The sequence below is a fragment of the Felis catus genome, chromosome D1, assembly GCF_018350175.1.
Source record: "Felis catus isolate Fca126 chromosome D1, F.catus_Fca126_mat1.0, whole genome shotgun sequence".
In the NCBI taxonomy this organism is placed as follows: Eukaryota; Metazoa; Chordata; class Mammalia; order Carnivora; family Felidae; genus Felis; species Felis catus.
In genome coordinates, this window is record NC_058377.1 from 103569329 (window position 1) to 103584447 (window position 15119).

Sequence of the window (15119 nt, forward strand, 5' to 3'; positions counted from 1 at the left end):
TCCCCACACTGTGTTGTTTCCTTTCAGGTAGAAATGTTAAAACAAAGAGAAAATCTATACTATAATCTAGATTTTGACCTATCAAAAGCAGACAGTGGCCAAGAAACATATGTGTATGTATTTACACACTTCTACATCCTCTGTGTGTGTATCGTTAGCAATAAGTTGGTACCTGTTGTTATAGTTTTACTTTTTCATTCTGCTGTTAAGTTCATGTGCTCAGTATAGGTGCATAAAAAAGAATGTGGCTCTTTATTACTCATTTTTTTAAAGCAACAATTCATTCATTCTATCATTAGGAGAACATAATTTCATGAATTTCCTTTTGTGTGCTAATACTGTCTGTTAGACTCCATACTTTGGAACAGTGTTTCCAGACCCACTGATCTGGTAGCAGGATTAATCGAAGCCCAGCTCCATTACTTCTTTGAGACCAGTAAGGTGCCTCTCAGCACATTCAGTGGTAGCCAAAGGATCCAAGGGAACTAAGGAAGCTCACAATTGTACCCTGGTGGCCCCCAAAATCATATCACAAACCAGATGCAGTGCTGAGGTTGAAAACATCATGTTTCAGGGCACCTGGGTGGCTGTTGGTTGAGTGTCTGACTCTTGATTTCTGCTCAGGTCATGATCCCAAGGCTGTGGGATTGAGTGATGAGTTGGGCTCTGCACTGAGCATAGAGCCTGCTCGAGATTCTCAATCTTTCTCTCTCTCTCTCTCTCTCTCTCTCCTTCTACCCCTCTGCCTCTCTCTCTCTCTCTCTCTCTCCCATTCTCTCTCAAAATAAAAATAAATAAATAAATTTAAAAAGTATTGGGAAAAAAGAAAAAAAGAAAATGTCATATTTCAGTTTACAGGTATCACTACACTATCACCTGTACATGTCCTGGGAAAGGTTTCAGGGAAATGAATGACCATAATATTGCCGCTGATGCAGTGACAGGTGTCTTCAGATAGAATGAGGCCAGTGGTCTAGGTTCACAGGTTGAACTTCACTAGTTATTATTAAAACCTTGGTGATGCTCTGGGTTTATTCATGCCTAGGTTATCATACTTGGAGGAATTTACTTATATCCAAGAGGGATTAATGTATGAATGAGTGTCTGGTTTATATTTGGTCAGAGAAGAAAGCTTGTTCATGGGATGTCCTGGCTAATTTATAAATGAATTAGTTATAAATTTGTAGCTCAGTAGGGCGATCCTAGGACTAGAAAAATTAGAGCTGAGTGCCCTCAAGCATTTCTGGTAAGTCTGTTGAAATTCCCACACACTCCTCTCCAGACTGTCATGGGGCTAGTTCATCATCATGAGAAAACCCTCACATGGTACACGGTTTTGGAGACACGCTGACAATTTGTTACGTTCTGTTTGCCCGGTGATAGATCCTGTTGAGTTTTCACTCTTCTGCGATGAGAATACAAGCAAGGTGAATATAGATAATTCTCTATTCAGGTGTTCCTATATCTCTGAACACCCAGCCATCATGTGTTTGAACTGTCTTCTTCATTTCTACCATAGCAGAAAGTGGAAAATAGCTAAAAGAGCTGATAAGAGTGAAATTAGATTGCATCCCTATCACAAAATATTTTACAGCCATCATCATCATATTTTCAAAAACTTTCAGTAACATAAGAAATTCTTGTGCCGGGGGTGCCTAGGTGGCTCAGTCGGCTGAGCGTCCAACTCTTAATTTTGGTTCAGGTCATGATCTCACAGGGATTGAGCACTGCATCTGGCTCTATGCTGAGCATGCTGAGCCTGCTTGGGATTCTCCCTCTCTCTCTCCCTCTCCCTCTCTGCCCCTCCCCTGCTCATACTCTCTCTCTCAAAATAAATGAATAAATTTAAAAAAAAAAAGACATTCTTATGCCGTAAAGTGAAGTGATAAAAGCATAACAGACTTTCAGTGTGACCTCCACTATGTACATAGATACCATTTGAGAGATAATACATTAACCCATTGACAGCGATGATATCTTGCTGGTAAGTTTTATAGATTATGTAAAAATTTCCTTCTTACTTTTCTGTGTTTTTTGAGTTTTCAAAAATGAGCTTAGCTTTACATGTTTGGCACATTTTTAGTGAGAATCTACCGAGTTCCAAACACAGGGATGGGTATTGAATAATTGTTGCTTTTGTACTCAGGAAAATAAGCAGCAAGGACTCATTTAAGAAACAAAAGATACTGATTATTTTTTTTGGAATCTCTATATGCCTGTAATGATCTAAAGCCTATGACTCTTTGCCGTGTTCGAGGAAGTTCTCTTTTCTGTTCACGGGGAAACAATGAAAAGAGAAGTGTAAAAGATGGGAATTCCAATACAGCCTGAATTTGCATGCTACCTTCAAGAATAGCTGCTCATGGTGGTCAGGTGGGAGGAAGTGGCCGAGACTTGGACAGGGGTTCACCCATTCCTTTCTTGCTTTACTCTGCTCACCAGCAACTTCCTCTGCTTTTGCCTGTGCTGAAATGCATATGCAATCGCGGAAACCCTCCAGATCGCTGCTCTCCAGGGCCTACAAACGCAACTTTGGTCTATAGAAGAAAAAGGAAACTTTTCTACAAAGGCTGGCATCTCTGTGCAGAAGAGAGATTTCACTTCCCCCAGAAAGAGGTAAGAGGGAAGTCCCACGTCTGCTTTCTTTCTCAGTTTGAGCACGTGCAACTTTCTGAGCCGAACCATGACTCATGTCTGAGCTTCAGTTCTGTGTGGGCTTGGAGCTGGTCCAGGTGTTTCCGACCTCTGCATTTCACCTGTGGTCTGACACGGGCAGGAAATTCTGGCTGTGTTTGCAGGGACCAATCCATTCCTTATTTTTAGCAGGGAGCCAGGAAACCAGCCAAATGGTCACCAAATGAACGGATCAGGGAACAATAACTTTTATACACTCTAGAATAAACTTGGTTCTGGAAAATCCAGGAGGTATCAGTTAACACAGTGACAACATTTTCTTTCCTGAACAGTTGATTGCTAACTTGATGTTTTGAGAGTTGCCTTGTCATCTCCTTCCCCTCTGGGACCGTTCTCACCAGCATTGTTTGTGGTCTGACCCCAAAATAAGAACACTGTGGTTCCTCAAATCCTTTTAATCTGGTTGATAAAAACGGAAGGCTCGTGTGAAATTCTGCATATTCCCACTGAAAGCTAGGCCAGGATTTGGCAGCCTATGCCATTTTCCTTCTTTTCTGTGTTGACACTCTTCCCTCCACTCTTCCGATTTTTCTAGTGCTTTTTATCCTCATCAACTATTCCCTTTCTGCTCTTTTTTCTTTGCCATTTCCATATGTAGGTTTGAGGGACACAGTCTGTGATGTAAGATGACATTTCCACTGCATTAAGGAGATACAAATTCTGACTCCGTCTTCAGGCTGTGCTTCCTTATTTCACATCATGGCAGACACCAGTCAGCAGTCACACCATCCATTCTTGCTGATCTCTGAGGCTGCCTCTGAATCCTTCCCTGCACAGTTTTCCAGGACATTCGAATGGAAGCTTGTTTCATCCACCCATTAAACAAACACTTATTGAGCATCTATTTGTCAAGCAATCTTTGTAGGCACCATATTTGGAGTAGCCAATGCCAAATCTGATGCTCTTTGAAGAGTCTGGGTGACCGAGTGAGCCCTTAGAGGTCCCCACCCCTTTCCATCTCCTCTCCAAGCTAAGCTCTGCAGAGACAGAGCAGTTAGGACCAACCCATTCTCCCTTCCCATCTGCCTTCAGGGTTCCTAATGACATCAGCCTAATATGAAGAGTACTCTTGTATTCTCCTTCAGCTGAAAGCAGCTTCACACAAAGGGCTTTGCACATAACAGGGCTGGAACACAGTGGGATTTCTCTGTGTCCTCAATTCTTAGTTCTCAACTCTTTCCTGTCATGTAACTTCCTCCTTGAGGAATATCTGAACAAAAGAAGTAACTGAGTGGCATTTGACCTGAGTCAACTGCTGGCAGATTTTATATTTCTCTATTTGTCTCATTACTTGTTAACACAAAACCAGTCTACCATTCAATCTTTCCCTCTTTAACCACACAATCTTCAAGTGACTTTGAACAGAGACATTTTTCTTTTTAGTTGAAATAATCATGAACAGGTTAAGGTAAAACAGGCAAGTTAGGTGAGGTGGTTCTTCCAGAATTATGTGGACTTGGGAGTTTGGGTCCTCCATTGAAATATTCCTATTGTCTCTCTACTATTTTTTTGGTGATCTAAATGTGACATTAAGAGCATGGGCTGTGTTGTGGGTCCATTCAATCTTTAGACTTTGTTGGGGTTTGTACAGTCACTCAAAGTACCTTCTGGATTGACAAACATGGATGTGAAACAGAGTTTTCAGACTTGAAATGTAGGCAACACCCTGGCTCCATATGTGACTGGGCAAGTTCGGGAGCCTCCCTAAGCCTCCATCACCTCTACTATGAAACAGAAACAGTAGCATCTACCTGTGTGTAACAGATGAAGTTGTAAAATCATCCATGTAAAGCAATCATCCATATAAAGTTCCCTATGACCTAGGTAGGAGCTCAGTATGTATCTGCTTTCAGCTTTGTTGAGCTTGCTGCTATGTTCAGGTTGACACTGTAGTTCAAACCTTTCACATGGAAATAGGAGAAAAGAAATGTTAAAGCATCTCAGGAGCTTGACTTTCTTCTACTCATCCATTTGACAGCACGGGAAGTCATATTGACTCAGAGGGATTGCCTGAATATATTTTATTAATATCCTAAACAAAGACATGCATCACTTTAAGGAAAGCAATCTAGTAGCCATGCCAATCTGGATTAATGACACAGGTAATTAGAAGTGATTGGTTGCTTTGTCAAAGAATTCATCCTAGGGATCTTTTAGAATGGGGTTGACAAACTTTTTCTGTAAATGGCTAGTGAGTAAAAAATTTTAGGCTTTGCAACCAAATGACCTCTGTGGTAACTACTCAATTCTGCCCTTGTAGTTCAAAAGTAGATGATACATAAATGCATGGAAAGGCTGTGTTCCAATAAATCTTTATTTACAAAAACAGGGGTGGGGGCTGGATTTTGGCTGTGGTCTGTAGTTTACTGATGCCCAATTTAGAGTCATAGAATCCCATAATTGGAAAGGACCTGCTCTCCCAGCCAAGGTTTGAGTCTTCTCCAATACAGTCTTACAATCCAAATACAATGCAAACTCTGCTAGATGCCTCCAGGGCAGAGTGGTTCCCTACCTACTATCTACAGACAGTTCTGATTCTGATTCTCAGAAAGCTTTTTCTTCAACTGAACCCAGATTGATCCATTTGACCCTTTGGTGACTGAGATCAGACTTTTGTGTTATGGTCATCTTGACAGTGATCCTGTATACCAGATCCAAGCAAGGGAAGGTGGTTGGCTTATATGCTCACCATCCTGAAAGTCCTGTGGGAGTATGGCTAAGTCTATTCTGTTTACTGACTAATCAGAATGGGTGAGGACCATAGTTTGAGGGTCCTAGAGGCCTCCTATTGGCCCGGTTATTCCTTTATTGGTGGATCATGGAGAATATCAGGGTTTCTGGGGCAGGGACCACAGAAGATAGGGTACTTGGCAAGTTTGGAAAAGCATCTGTTAACCTACAAGAGGAATATAATTCAATATTTTAACAACCTAACCACACGAATACCAGTCTTCCCTAGAAGAGCATCTGACAGATAGTAGGTCAGTAAATATTTGTTGGAAAAATAAGTGAATAAAAAAACAAATATAGTAAGAAACTTGCAGTCTTAGAACTCTATTCATGAGATTCCAGAACAGTCATTGGCAGAGACCTACAGGCTCTGAGATGATGGAGCAAACAGGTCAAGACATCCCATTTAGGAGGGAAATCCAATGTAAGAGTCCACATCCCAGCAATTATTCTATGCCAGCATTTTGAGGCCTGTCAACACTGGGACTAGACAGACACCAAAGGACAAATACTGTATGATTTCACTTACATGGAATAAGCAGATTCATAGAGACAGAAAGTAGAATAGGGTTTACTAGGGATTGGGGCAGGGAAGGTTGAAGGGTGGAAATATGTAAGAATTTTTTTTTAATGTTTGTGTTTATTTCTGAGACAGAGACAGACAGAGCATGAACCAGGGAGGGGCAGAGAGACAGGGAGACACAGAATCCGAAGCAGGCTCCAGGCTCTGAGCTGTCAGCACAGAGCCCGATGCGGGGCTCCAACTAGTCTACCACGAGATCATGACCTGAACCGAAGTTGGATGCTCAACCGACTGAGGCACCCAGGTGCCCAAGAAATTTCTAACCATGTATGTTTATTAGCGGGTGTCGTGGAGGCAAACTCAAAGTACAGAGCTGTCTTTTGACATGCTATATTGTATCTGGAGACCCTAAACACTACTGGACCCCAAGAGACTTTGGCTCCTTCTTCACTTTTGAGCTCAGCTAAAGCACTGTGTCATGGCCATGGGATATGGCTTCTCCAGTAGTTGGCCAGAAAATCTGGAAAATGCAACTCAGAAGTACAGAGGACTTCATTCCATGTGCCAGTGAACATGAATGCATTAGTGACAAGAGATAGGTGGGATCTGACAAATCACTTTCTCTTCCTTCCACTGGACTGTTTGGAGGACAGGGGGCTTCATGTGGTCTGTCTAAAGATATACGCATGATTAAACAATTGTGTCTTTCCTTAAGCTGTGATCAGCTCAGTAACATACCCCCTTAGTTTGCTTTGTCTCCATCCCTGCCTTAGTTTCCTTGCCCCTTTACCTTGGCTGCCCTAGGATTGTACCTCCCAATGAAACGTTAATTAATGTAGAGCATTAATGTTTTTATTTTGTTTTTGAGAGAGAGAGAAAGAGAGAGACAGAGCCAGGGCATAAGTTGGGGAGGGGCAGAGAGAGTGGGAGACACAGAAGCAGAAGCAGGTTTCAGGCTCTGAGCTGTCAGCACAGAGCCTGATGCGGGGCTCAAACCTATGAACTGTGAGATCATGACCTGAGCCAAAATCGGATGCTTAACCAACTGAGCCACCCAGGCACCCCTGTCACTGTATACTTTAATGACCTTTTTGTTTGGCCTCTAGTCATCCTCTAGTTACCTCTAGGAAACTGTGAACTCTTTATGGGAAGACACTGTGTCCTTTTGCTTCTTGTTGTATTACAGGATCTAGTGCAGTGTCTGGTACATAGCAGGTGCTCAACCAATATTTGTTACTATCGGATGAGTAAATAAATAAATAAATAAAGCAGACAAAGGTGACAATAATTCTCAAACACGTCTCTGGAAAATCAGGCCACAAATGGCTGGGAATGAGTATTCAAGCCAGAGCAACATTATTATAGGACTTTTATTTCACTTTATACCAATATTTTTGAGCACTTACTCTGGACCTACTGTGTGCTATTAGTTCTTACCGTAAAATAATTTGGTTTTCTGATCTACAATTATATCCTGGGTGAATCTGGGATTGTGTGAGCCTAGTGTCCTACATAACAAATGAATTCTGAAAGCCCGAGGGGATGCTTGTATGGGCCAAGAGCTGTTGCCTTATTTATGTCTGAGCTGGTGTTTAAAGCTTGGGCCCTGTAGGGCTGAACCCATGTGAACTTCCATACTCCCCTTCACCCCCATCCCTGCCAAGTACCTGCAGCTAGTGAGGCTGGCCTGAAGGTATCAGGTCTCCCCACTCCCCTCTCTCTTTCACCTCTCCTTGATCCTTATACACAGTGCACAAGCAGGGCCTGACTGGAGAGTGGGCAGGAAGGAGAAACTATCAGAACTGACCTGCCCTAATTCTGATGATAATTCTATCATGCTGACAGTCAGGACAAGGACTAAGGAAGGGAGAAGAAGACGAGGAAAGAGAAACAGGTCAGCAGAATGCAAAACAAAAGATAGAATGGGGTTTATTTAAAATTTCTAGTTATCACACAGCCAAATCTGAGCTTGGCTAATGAGAGCCGGGTCCTTGGTTCTGGGGCTTCCCAGGTCTTGAGAAGGTCTTTCTGTCCCTCCTTTCTCCTGGTCCTCTTTTGAAGCTACGATTTTCATGCCTACCTGGGAAACTAGGGCATCGTGGAGCAGCAAAAGTGGCACAGGGCTAGATCCGGAGTTTGGATTCTGTTCCTCATCTGCTGCTAACCTGCTGGTGGCCTCAGACAAGTCATTTCCCCTCTCTGAATCTCTGTTTCTGCATCTATAAAGAAACGGTTTGTGGAGCTCCTTTGCCACATCTGAATGACTCATAGTCCATGGCTCTGCAATTCAATTACCTTGCTTTGGCTGAAAGCCACAGTGGTGATCTTTGACTAATAAATGTTGGGAATATTCTGTCCCATATGGGTCACAGCATGTACATTTGCCTCCTTGTTGTTCCTGCTGCTACTTCCTCTTGCTGCTGGCTTGTTTCCTCGTGTGGTTTGTAACTTATGACTCCTGAACTGCTTTCCCTCTGGGGTTTGCTGAGGGAGGCCAGTTTGCTCTGGCTTGGGAAGGAGTCTCTCCCAGGCGGTTTTCAGTCTGTCTCTGCTAAGGCCTGATACTCCTACTGGACCGGCATTTAGGTTCATTTCTCGGTTTGCCATCTGTGTGAAGGCAGTCCCCACATCTGTGTGAACACAGGCCCAGGCTTCTGATATCTCTTGGAAGATGGCAAGCATCACAACCATTTTCACAGGCAAGCGGGTGGCAGTCTCACAGGTGGTGGGGGAGACAGACTGCATCTCTTGATTCCCAGCACTGCCTCCCCACCCCCTTGAACATTGTGCACCAACCCAGTGGCCTGGATCACCTCCCACAGTCCTTAATGCCCCAGTACCCCTGCTTGGAGGTGGGCAGCTGGGTCAGAAAGCCCCTTAGCCACAGCTCTTCTCCTCCCTCCAACTGCTCTGATTCCAAGTTCTCTTTCTGGCACTCAAATATTTCCCTTTCTTGGTTTTGAACTTGAATCTTTCTGTTTGGAGAAATGTATCTTTGCCTGTGTACCTAAGGGGGGCGGAATGCCACCCAGGTTGACTCAGCTTGGCCAGCCACCTTCTGCCCCGTCGTGGTTATTCTGAGTGGTTGATTCCCCACAGAGTGGGTGGCCACGCACGAACTGTGGTGTCAGGCCCTGGGAAGCAAACTTGCCTGCTGTCACACCCCTCCTCCCCGTGACAGAACTCCTTCACCCAAGTCCTTTCTCCAGAAGGAACAACGCTGTTTCCCCTGGAAGAGCACAGGGTCCAGGTGTGCCCTGCCTTTCCCTCTCCCCACACCCCCCCAAAGATGAAGGACGGCTGGTCTCACAAAGTGACCACAACAGAACTTTTGCTTAGAGTGGGGAGAGGGAAGGAGAGCTGGTCACTGCACAAGTAGGATGGAGAGAAGGAAAGATGAGGCACCCTGGGGTCCAGGGTAGAGAAAGGCCTGAGACCAACTTTACTGGTAGCAGGATGTTAACATCCGGTAGCCATCTCTGCCCCCCTTCCCTTCACTTCCCTTCACTTCCCTTCACCTCCCTGGTGTGTGTATTCATAAGTTATGTGATTGTGTATGAGTGTGCGTGTGAGAGAGTATTGTGTGTGTGTATGTGTGAATGTATGTGAGTGTGCGTGTGTGAGTGTATATGTTTGTGTGAGAGCGTGTGAGTGTGTGTGAGTGTGTGTGTGGAGAGAAAAGTGCACGGTCGAGGCACCAGGCGTCAGGAGACTTAAGCTTGAAAGTCAGTCTTGTTATGGCCTCTCTTCCTTGGCCTGTCACCTCTTCATTCACAAAGTTAGAGGACTGTATTAAGTTCATGGATTAAAAAAAGTTGTTATTTTTTTCTAATGTTAATTCATTTTTGAGAGGCAGAGAGAGACAGAGCACAAGGAGGGGTAGAGAGAGAGACACACACACACACAGAATCTGAAGCAGGCTCCAGGCTCTGAGCTGTCAAAACAGAGCCCAGCGTGGGACTCGAACCGACAAACTGTGAGATCATGACTTGAGCTGAAGTCAGACACTCAACCCACTGAGCTCCCCAGGCGCCCCTTAAATCCACGAATTATAAATATAATATTACCAATGGAAACATACTTTCAAATGCAACTTTACATGGAAGCTAATATTTAAAACATGTACAAGGGGTGCCTGGGTGGCTCAGTGGGTTAAGCATCTGACTTTGGCTCACGTCATGATCTCGCGGTTCATGAGTTTGAGCCCCACATCAGGCTCTGTGCTGACAGTGCAGAGCCTGCTTGGGATTCTCTCTCTCCCTCTCTCTTTCTCTCTCTTTCTGCCCCTCCCCTACTTGTGTGCTCTCTCTCTCTTTGTCTCAAAATAAATAAATAAACTTAAAAAAATAATAAAACGTAAAAAAGAAAGAAAGAAAGAAGAAAGAAAGAAAGAAAGAAAGAAAGAAAGAAAGAAGCTGCCTTGATGGATTGTGGATTGAACAAGGGCCAGGGCCCAGAGCTCAGTGGCTTCATCTCCTCCCCACCTCTTGGAAAAGGCCTGTGCAGGATCCCTGGGATCCCCTGGAACATGGTTTGCAAACAGCCAGGCCACACATCTCTTCTCCAATTTCTTGCACTGAGGCATTATAATTATGATGGGAAGGAGGAAAGTGTGCCTGGCCCTGAAATTCCTGCAGCAGAGCTGAAGTGGTGTGATTTCCCCGAAAACAGGACTCAGAGCTGCCAGACCGAAGCCCACACCTTGGTCTCCCTTAGAGCAAGCTTCTACCTCCTGGCTGAGAAGCTGCTGACAGGCAGCTGCCAGCTGTTGTGGAACCACAGGGAAGGGCTGTGGGGCTGGAAAAGGGACGCTTTCACCCTACAGCTGTGAGCCATTAGCAAAGGACTCCACCCCCCCCCCCCACCAGAGCTTCAAGTCTTTGTGAAAAACAGGGAGTGGAATGGGTTAGTCACTGGTAGGTCACTAACAGCTCTCTAAAGGCTTTCTGGGATGTGGCCTGAGTATTAGCATTCTCACAAAAATTTATTGTGCACACAGGGTGTGTCAGGCATGGAGACTGTAGTCAAATCGGAAGACAGACATGGAACAGTGATGAAGGGTATGGAAAGGAAGCTTGGAGTGCTAAGAGAACATACTAGCGGGCCTCAACTTGGACTAGGGGGTCAGGGTGGTCCTCCAAGACAGAGAGAGAGATACAGAGAGGCAGAGAGAGACAGAGACAGAGGCAAAACTGGGAGAATGATGGGGAGAAGTCCAGGAGGAGTACAGAGGAGGGGGATGGGTGGGACTGGAGCAGAAGTCAGAGAGATCAGCAGCCTATGTGACCAATTCACTTCCAAACACACCAACCTGGTGTGTAAAGTAAACTCTTGGGCATTTTTTTCTTTTTTTCTTTTTCTTTTTTTTTTTTTTTTAATTTTTTTTTCAACGTTTATTTATTTTTGGGACAGAGAGAGACAGAGCATGAACGGGGGAGGGGCAGAGAGAGAGGGAGACACAGAATCGGAAACAGGCTCCAGGCTCTGAGCCATCAGCCCAGAGCCTGACGCGGGGCTCGAACTCACGGACCGCGAGATCGTGACCTGGCTGAAGTCGGACGCTTAACCGACTGCGCCACCCAGGCGCCCCTCTTTTTTTCTTTTTAAATGTTTATTTATTTTTGAGAGAGAGAGAGAGAGAGAGCACAATCAGGGAAGGGGCAGAGAAAGAAGGAGACATAGAATCCGAAGCAGGCTCCAGGCTTGAGCTGTCAGCACAGAGCCTGATGCAGGGCTTGAACTCATGGACCATGAGATCATGACCTGAGCCAAAGTCAGATGCTTGACTGACTCAGCCACCCAGGCGCCCCAACTCTTGGACATTTTTACATTCTCTTTTGCTCCCAAATATTTGAGCAAGCAGTTTGCAAAGATATATAAAATACGCATGGTAATAAAGAATGGTAAGAGACACAAGTTTGGGATGCAGAGGAGAGCCAGGAATAAGAATAAAAGTGCATCCCAGATGACTTAAATTCTTCCTACACATGGGTCACAGATTTTGCTCAGAATTTCTTAGCAGCCAAGGTGGCCAGAGTTCATGTTTCCTTGTTCAGTGATACAGTTCACCCTGTTGATGGGAATACAGAAAAATTGTTGCTAGGAAGGCGGTTGTTAGTCTATTTCTTCTAGAGTCCTCCAGTATAAACAATTCATTGTGGGTGGTGATACAATGTTGTCTCTCTTCTTAACTGGCTTAATCCAGGGCTAGATTTTAAAACATCAATCTTCCTCCTTTATCATCCCCTGACCCCAATGTCTTGATATTGCTCTCAAGACTGTTCTTCCTCCCCTGAGACCACAGCACAGCTGAATATTTCTTTATCTGAACCTAGATGCAAATGCTCTAAGTTGGGAGGGAGTGTCATCACTACTTATACCTTTGAAAGGCATTACAAATTCATTATTAATTCCATTCTGTTTTTGTTTTAATATTTTAGTTTCTCCCTTGTTTCATGGTCACGTGTGATAATTCCGTTTATAAAACTGTTCCACCTAGAAATCCATTTTTGAAGAATGCTGTTCTAAATGAAGGTCGTCACTCCTGGTATATAACATAAGTGATGATCTTACCGAAACTAGGCCTATTTAACAGAAGTCAGTTCTCCTTTCTTCTTTTGCACTTAAATTATGCGTGACTTGAGAAAATAGTCAGTTTTTGACAGAATTTGTTTTAGTTTTCTGGGCAATGCCAAGCATATATATGAGAAGGTGTATTTTCAATTAATGGTCTTTAGTGTCATGTAGATATGTACTTAGGATCTCCCTAACTTGTTAGTGTGTGCCTTTGGGTATGTTACTTGACCTCCTTCCTGAGCCTTACATATTTTATTTCCTGGATAAAAATGGTTAAGACCCCTATCTCATATGTGGTTGTGAGAACTGCTGAGAGTGTGTATAAAGAGTCTTTAGGTAGTATATAGTATATTGTATGTGAATGAAAACAATAAACAATCTTATCCAGTAGGATCATTTTAAGGATTAACAGAATACATATAAAGAGGTTATCAGGTAGGAAAAAAAAATTAAGTTTTGTTAATATCATCTTTCATCAAGGGTATGAAGAGATAGATGCCCTAGGAGGTTGCTGGCAGGAGCATCACAGCCACTTTAGAGAGAATTTGGCAGTGTCTATTAAAAGTTAAAAATATACAAACCCTTCTATATTAAAAAGGAGCCATACACTACTAGGTACTTATCCAAAGGATATAAAAATGCTGATTCAAAGGGGCACATGCACCCTGATGTTTATAGCAGCACTATCAACAATAGCCCAATTACGGAAAGAGTCCAAATGTTCATCGACCAATGAATGGACAAAGAAGATGTGTGTGTGTGTGTGTGTGTGTGTGTGTGTGTATGTGTATATATATATATATATATATATATATATATATATAATGGAATATTACTGGGAGATCAAAAGAATGAAATCTTGCCATTTGCAATAATGTGGATGGAACTAGAGTGTATTATGCTAAGTGAAAGAAGTCAGTCAAAGAAAGACAAATACCATGTGATTTCACTTATATGTGGAATTTAAGAAACAAAACAGATGAACAGATGAACAAAACAGATGAAGGAAAAATAAGACAAAAACCAAAAGGGAGGTAAACCATAAGAGATTCTTAAATACAGAGAACGAACTGAGGGTTGCTGGAGGGGAGGTGGATGGAATGGAGGTTGATGGGGCTAAATGGGTGATGGAGGGCAGTTTTGGGGATGAGCACTGGGTGTCATATGTAAGAGATTAATCAATGGGTTCTACCCTTGAAGCCAATACTACATCATATGTTAACTAATTTGAATTTAAATTATATATATATATATATATATATATATATATATATATAGTATGTTTGTATGTATAACATATATATGCACAAACCCTATTAATAGCAATTCAACTTCTCTGTTTCTACCAGAAAAATTGGGTATTAGCACGAAGAGGTATATACAACTCATATATTGCAACACCGTTAGTAATAAACTAGCAAAAACTGGAAACCACCTAAATGCCCATCAATGCACAATAGGTACATAAATTTTGGTGTGACAATTCTATGAAATAATTTAAGACTGAGGTAGAGTTATATGTATAGCATGGAAAGAGCTCCAAGAAATCATGTTGAGTGAAAAAGCAAGCAGGGTATGGAAGGATCATTCAGTACAATACCGTTTATGTAAATACACACAGAGCCACATAAAGCAGTATTACATAGGGGTACATATATGAATGTTAACACATAGACAGAAAAACTGTCAATTTACATACCAACATAAACAGTCATTACCTCTTGGGGGGAGCAGGAAGGAATTGAAACTGAGAATTATGGTCAAAGGAGGCATTTTCTTACCCATAGTGTTTTCTTTTTTTTTCTTTTTTTTTTTTTTTTTTTTTTTGTAGCAAGGAATCTGTGTGTAAGCTATAGAACTGAAACAGAATTTTAAAAAACTGCTGGGCACAATGCCTGGCATATAATAAGCATCCGATAAGTGTTAATTCCCTTCCTTTGGCATAAAATCTCAAAATTATCTGCCAAGTGCATTTGAATTTTATTCATTCATTAAATGAATATGTATTAAGCACATAATTTTCCCCAGTTGTGTCTTACGTTTCCAAGGAGAGCAGTTTAGACAGAATGTTAACAACTCAGAGAGAAGACATATAACTAAACAAGGAAAAGTAATAAAGTGTCATAGGTGCTGATAGATGAAATAGAGAATGCTATGGGAACACATTGCAGTAACTCTTAACCTGGTTTGGAGGAGTCAAAGATCAGATCAAGGAACCCTTAACAAATAATCCAAGTGGTCAGAGAATAGATCAAATAGCAGCATGAATTGAAAGAAGGAGCGAAGCAAAGCCAGCTTTGGGGTGCCTGGTTAAATAGTCAACTTCAGCTCAGGTCACAATCTCGCTGTCCGGGAGTTTGAGCCCCGCGTTGGGCTCTGTGCTGACAGCTCAGAGCCTGGAGCCTGCTTCCAATCCTTTGTCTCCCTCTCTTTCTGCCCCTCCCCTGCTTGCTGTCTGTCTCTGTCTCTGTCTCTCAAAAATAATAAACATTAAACGAAAGAAAGAAAGAAAGAAAGAAAGAAAGAAAGAAAGAAAGAAAGAGGCAAACTAGTTATAGCCAAAGTTGATATGGCTTAGGGATGGCTGTCATTATTC

General features: G+C 42.8%; 1 long non-coding RNA gene across 1 annotated transcript in view; it reads left to right on the forward strand.

The window, feature by feature from the left end:
- The first annotated feature begins 1805 nt into the window (after positions 1-1805).
- Positions 1806-15119, forward strand: part of LOC123380618 — a 37275-nt gene continuing 23961 nt past the window's right edge. Inside the window, exon 1 of the long non-coding RNA XR_006586634.1 lies at positions 1806-2616. This is a non-coding gene — a long non-coding RNA (uncharacterized LOC123380618). The remainder of the gene's footprint in view (positions 2617-15119) is intronic.